The sequence below is a fragment of the Mastomys coucha genome, chromosome X (assembly GCF_008632895.1).
Source record: "Mastomys coucha isolate ucsf_1 chromosome X, UCSF_Mcou_1, whole genome shotgun sequence".
Lineage (NCBI taxonomy): Eukaryota > Metazoa > Chordata > Mammalia > Rodentia > Muridae > Mastomys > Mastomys coucha.
The window spans coordinates 87,686,031-87,692,462 of NC_045030.1; the positions used below are offsets into that span (position 1 = coordinate 87,686,031).

General features: G+C 41.4%; 1 protein-coding gene across 1 annotated transcript in view; it reads right to left on the reverse strand.

Moving 5' to 3' along the window:
• The window catches only part of LOC116093466 (melanoma-associated antigen B4-like), a 5,229-nt gene extending 4,828 nt beyond the window's left edge, over positions 1 to 401 (reverse strand). Inside the window, exon 1 of the mRNA XM_031374908.1 lies at positions 295 to 401. The gene's annotated coding sequence lies outside the window, so the exon portion shown is untranslated. The remainder of the gene's footprint in view (positions 1 to 294) is intronic.
• Between the last annotated feature and the right edge of the window lie 6,031 nt (positions 402 to 6,432).

Below are 6,432 nucleotides of genomic sequence, written 5' to 3' on the forward strand. Positions count from 1 at the left end.
GGAATTCAAGGGTGTCGAGGGGTGTGGGGGCAGGGAGCTGTGGGGGGACGCGGGGGTGTGGGGGGCCTATGGACCCCTCTACTCTCTGAGACCTTCTGACTGGAAATAAGGCTCCAGTTCAGTCCAGTTCAGCTCTGGCCCAGTCCCTCTCCAGGACCTGCTGTGACCATAGCCTTTATCCCTTCGAGAGCGAGGGATAAAGGAGGGCAGACAAACCCACAAGAGCCGGGGAAGGAACATTTTCTGGGGTCTACTCTCTCGTGGGTGATGGGTTAGTCGCTTCAGGGACCTTACCTTGATTCTGGAGAGAAATTCCCCCTTAGCAGACCAGGCAGCGGTGGCGCCGGCAGCAGCCGGAGAGGCAGAAGGATCCTCTCCTCTGCTTCTCCTCGTGAAATCTGCCCGAGATCCTCGCCCACGCCTCTCCAAACGGAAATGAGGAAGAACTATATCCGGTGATATTTGCATAGGGGGTCTCTTAGAGCTAAGGGCAGGTGTGCGGTGCTCAGGGACCATACTGCTTCAGAATCAGCGTTCCTCTGGGATCGATTGATAGACAGAAGAGCTTGAAATGCCTTACTGTATTCACCCAAGTCTCTCAACACCTAAACCAAGTCCAAATAAACCTGCCACGGCCCCCACGTAGGCACCGGAGGCAACCCTCAGAGAACCCCCTCTGCAGGAACCCATGGGCTTAGCAGCAGAAGACTCAGAACTTCATTTGGGGAACAGACCCTGAGAATGGCTTATGCAGATCCTCTCTCACATTCAGATTTTCTCCAAAATTCTTCCTCGGTTAAACTAGAGCCCTACCTACTAGAAATCACTACTTTTCTTTGGAGATATTTCAGGCCGGACATAGGATTGTCTGAGTAATTTTATATGGAAAATTGAAAATCAGGTAGGGATTTCCTTTTTTTTTTTTTTATTTTTTTTTTGGTTTTGGTTTTGGTTTTGGTTTTGGTTTTGGTTTTGGTTTTGGTTTTGGTTTTGGTTTTGGTTTTGGTTTTGGTTGTTTTGCAAGACAGGGTTTCTCTGTGTAACAGTGGCTGTCCTGGAACTCACTCTGTCGACCAGGCTGGCCTTAAACTCAGAAATTCTCCTGCCTCTGCCTCCCAAGTGCTGGGATTAAAGGCATGCGCCACCACAGCCCGGCAGGTAGTGATTTGTTATGTGATGCATCCCCCACACATGGAATTTTTTTTTTTTAGCACAACCTCATAACATTTAAAGTCTTTACATTCTTATTAGGTGCTAGGATTTCTCTTCTAGCAAAATTTAAGGCTGCTCCCATTACACTGTGACCTCACTTCCCTGAAATTTTCTAGGAAGAAATCAGCTTAACATATCGTTCTAACCGAGACTTCCTAGGAAATACAGAACTAAACATTGTGTAGCATCTACCAGAGGGAACATTTCTTGAATGCACACTACATATAGTTCACAGTCAGATGCTGACCAGAACAAATGGCCTGTTTTGAGACTTCTTGGTGGTGGTGGCGCTCGCCTTTAATCCCAGCATTTGGGAGGCAGAGGCAGAGGCATGCAGAGTTTGAGGCCAGCCTGGTCTACAGAGTGAGTTCCAGGAAAGACAGAGCTACACAGAGAAACCCTGTCTCGAAAAACCAAAAAAAAAAAAAAAAAAAAAAAAAAAAAAAAAAAAAAAAAAAAAAAAAACCAAAAAAAAACAAAAAACAGAAAACCAAAAAAACCAAAAAAAAAATATATATATATATTGTTTTTCCCTACAAGTTCTAAGTTAAAAGTGGGGATGTCCTTTTGTTCATGTCAAGCATGGATAACAAGGACACAGAACTGTAGGATCCCACAGTGTCCCATGTGTCTTTCTAATTGTCCTTATTTATGCTTATCATATTTTTAAATATTTATTTGCAGGATAGTTTTTTTTACATTAATTATCTTTTTATTTACATCCCAAATGTTGCTCCCCCTCCACTCCCCCCTCATAGATTTCTTCACTTCATCCTCCTCATTTACCTCTGAGAGGGTGCTCCTCCCACCTCAGGCATCCCCCTTCCCTGGGCCATCAAGTCTTTACAGGATTGGGTGTATCCTCTCCCACCGAGGCCAAGCAAGGCAGTCCTCTGCTACATATGTGCCAGAGGCCTCAGACTAGATCATGTATGCCCTTTGGTTGGTGACTAAGTCTCTGAGAGCTCCCAGGGATCCAGATTCGTTAACATTGTTGGTCTTCCTATGGGGTTGCCAAACCCTTTAGCTCCTTCTTTCTTTCCCTGACCTCAGTCCAATGGTTGACTGTGGGTATCTGCATGTCTTCAGCTCCTGGTAGAGCCTCTCAAAAGACAGCTATGCTTAGGCTCCTAACTACAAGCACAATATAGCATCATTAATAGTGTCATGGTTTGATGCCCACCCATGAAATGGATCTCAAGTTGGTGGTCGGTCCCTCTTTCAGTATCTGCTCCATTTTTGTCCCTGCATTTCTTTTAGGCAGGAACAATTCTGGGCCATAATATTTGAAAGTAAGTTGTCCCCATTCCTCCACTGGTGCCAAAACCTTACAGTAGAAAAAGAAAGCATCTTCAACAAATGATGCTGGTCTAACTGGCAGTCTGCATGTAGAAAAATGCAAATTGATCCATATTTATCATCCTATACAAAACTCAAGTCCAAGTGGATCAAGAACCTCATTATAAAATCAGACTCACTGAATCTAATAGAAGAGAAAGTGGGAAATAGCCTCAAAAGCACAGGGGAAATCTTCCTGAACAGAACACCAATGGCTCAGGTGCTAAGATCACTAATCAATAAATGGGACCTCTTGAAACTGAAAAGCTTCTGTAAGGCAAAGGACAGTGTCAATAGGACACAATTACGAGCTACATATGAGGAAAAATCTTCACTTACTCTATGTCCCAATAGAGGACTAATATCCAAAATATGTAAATAACTCAAGACAATAGATTTCAAAAAATCAAATAACCCATTTAAAAATTGGGGTACAAAGCTAAACAGGGAATCTTGAATGGTTGAGAACCACTTTAAAAGTCATCATCCTTAGTCATCAGAAAAATGCAAATCAAAACAACCTTGAGATTCTACCTTACACCAATCAGAATGGCAAAAAAACAAAAACCTCAGGTAGAGTGAGGTAACTCAGTCAAAAAGAAGACATATGGTATGTACTCACTGATAAGTGGCTATTAGTCCAAAAGTTTGGAATATCTAAGATTCAATTCACAGACCATATGAAGTCTAAGAAGAAGGAAGACCAAAATGTGAATGTTTCAGTGCTTCTTAGAAGGGGGAACAAAATACTCACAGGATGAAATAAGGAGACAAAGTTTGGATCAGAGACTGAAGGAAGGCCATCTAGAGACTGCCCCACCTGGGGATCCATCCCATATACAACCAACAAACCAAAACTCTATTGTGGATGCCAGCAAGTACTTGCTGACAGGAGCCTGATATGGCTGACTCTTGAGAGGCTCTGCCAGAGCCTGACAAATACAGAGGCAGATGCTAACAGCCAACCATTGGACTGAGCACTGGGGCCCCTATGGGGGAGTTGGAGAAGGGACTGAAGGAGCTGAGGGGGTTGCAGCCCTATGGAGGGAGCAACAGTATCAACAGGCCAGACCCCCAAGCTCCAGGGGACTAGACCACCAACCAAAGTATACATATGGCAGGACCCATGGCTCCGGCTGAATATGTGGCAGAGGATGGCCTTGTTGGACATCAGTGGGAGGAGAGGCCCTTGGACCTGAGGGTGTTCAATGCCCCAGGGTAGGGGAACGCCAGGGAAGGAAGATGGGAGTGGGTGGGTGGGTGGGGGAGCACCCTCACAGAAGCAGGGGAGGGGAATGGAATAGGGGGTTTCTGAAGGGGAGACCTGGAAAGAGGAAAACATTTGAAATGTAAATAAAGAAAATATCCAAAAAAAAAAAAAAAAGGAACAGAAAAGGGAAAAGAATGAAAAAGAAGAGAAAAATCTTGAAGAATATGGCTGGATGTTTTCCCTGAAGTTACAGAATAACTACTATAGTGGGGTAAGTAAATGATATTTATCATTTTCTTCCAGTTAAAATTTTACAACTAGCTGAATATTTATGCAAGTTTGAAAGTTGGTATATATGAGGTTTAAGAAAATAATGGGGTAAATGTGATTTTCTTCTCTACCTCATGACATATTATTGCTATTTCACATTACAAATTTGTCTTTTGTAATAAATCTTTAGAAAAGTGAAAAAAAAACCTCAGGTGACAGCATAGGCTGGTAAGGATGTGGAGAAAGTGTAGCACTATACCACTGCTGGTTGGACTGCAAACTGGTACAACCACTCTGGAAATCAGCCTGATGGTTCCTCAGAAAACTGGACATAGTTCTACCTGAAAAACCAGCAAGTCTGGTAAATCCTGGACCTATACCGAAAAGATGCTCCATCATATCACAGGGTACATGCTCCCCTATATTTATAGTAGCCTTATTTGTAATAGGAAGCAACCCAGATGTCCTTCAACTGATGAACAGATACAGAAAGTGTGTTTCATTTACACAATGGAATACTATTCAGCTATTTAAAACAAGGACATCATGAATTTTGCAGGCAAGTGGATGGAACTAGAAAATATCCTCCTGAGTGAGGTAATCAAGACCTAAAAGGACATGCATGGTATGTTCTCACTGATAAGTGAGATATTAGCCAAAAAGTACAGAATATCCATGATACACACCACAGACCCTAAGAAGTTAAACAAGAAGGAAGGCCCAATTAAGGATGTTTCAGTCCCACATAGAAGATGAAACAAAATAATCAAGGGAGGCAAGGGGAAGGAAAGACCTGGATGGGAGAGGGGAAGGAAGAGGAAAAAGAGAAGGACCAGATATGGGGGGAGATAGGAGAGAAGCCCAGAGGACCCGGAGAATGACTAGAAATATGGAGCTGCTGGGAACGGGAAACATCTCAAAAGTCCCAAAGAACATGAGAAGTTCCCAGGACTCAATGGGAGTGACATTAGCCAATGTGCCCAAGAATGGAGAAATAGAATTTAAAGAGACCACCTCCATTTTATACAATGTCACCTTTCTTAAGTTTTCAAATAATTCACATATGTTGGTATGACTGTCTCCTCAATCCTCATTAACCTTGACAGTTGTCTGTTGTTTAAAGGCTTTGAGGGAAATTACATATCCCTGAGCAAACTTGAGCAGTTTGCTGCTTGCAAACCTTAAGGAGAAGTCCCCTTCCCAGGAATGTGCAGTTGAGAAATTTCAACAAAAGACAGGACTTAATTGATAAATTCACCCTTTTCTTCCCAGGTAACTTCCAAGTGATAGCACCAAATGACATTAAAAACACCTTTAGGTTCTACAGAGATGCCTCAATGGTTAAGACCACTTGTTCTTCAATCAGATCTGAATTTTCTTTCCAGCACCTACATAGTGACTCAGGACAATCTGAAACTCCAGTTCAAGGAGTCTAATGTCCCCTTCTAGCCTCCAGGGTCACAAGGCATACACAAAGTGCAGACAAAACACCCATACACATAAGATAAAATAAGTAAAAATCTCTAAAAATTTAATTAACACAGTCTTAAAGCTGATATGATAACAATGTGAAAACTGACAAAACTGAATTGAAATGGAAGAAAAGTAGTGTTAAAATACATTAACCTAATACTCTTGGCTAGTTACCAATTAATCTTTTTAACAATATGATGAACAGTTTGTTCTTAACAATATAGTCTATTTGTTTTATTTTTATTTTGGTATTAACTAATATTTTACAGTACAGTAAGATGTCTTCATCTTTGCTTGTATACTTGAGCTCTAAATAAAATTTTTTATGACAGGAATCTCAAGATAAATATTCTATCAGGGAACACACTGATCATTTGAGTATTTTTGCCATTCGGATAAAGGATCCTTCTAAGACACTTGCTTTCCTTCACAGAAGATGGTTTTCTGAATCTTGGGTCTTTAGAGTCCATATTATTTCTTTTTCTCTTTTATTCACTCTACTCAGTTCTTTTTACATTTTTATTGATTAGATTTTGTGTTCTAATTCAGGATTTTTGTTAAAGTCTATCTTTTCAGTCATCTGAACTCTATTTTGGAATAGTAGGGGAAAACAAATTATAGTTCAGTTCATGGTCAGCATCAATTTGTGATAAGTCAGATGAAGTGGGCTCTTAGAGTACTTGAGACCAAGAATTTAGGCCCAACTTATTCATTTAACAGATGGGTGAGCTTGGGTACATTACCAAACTCAATGAGCCTCAGGCAATGCATCTGCAAGATCAAGTCATATGATCTATCTTATAAGATTAGTAGTATACAGTTAGTGTATGCAAAGCACCTGGTACCATGCCTGGAGTGCACTGAGACTTTAGGAGATGTCTACCACTGCTACCATTATGACAGTTGTTTTAACCACAGAGGATACCATT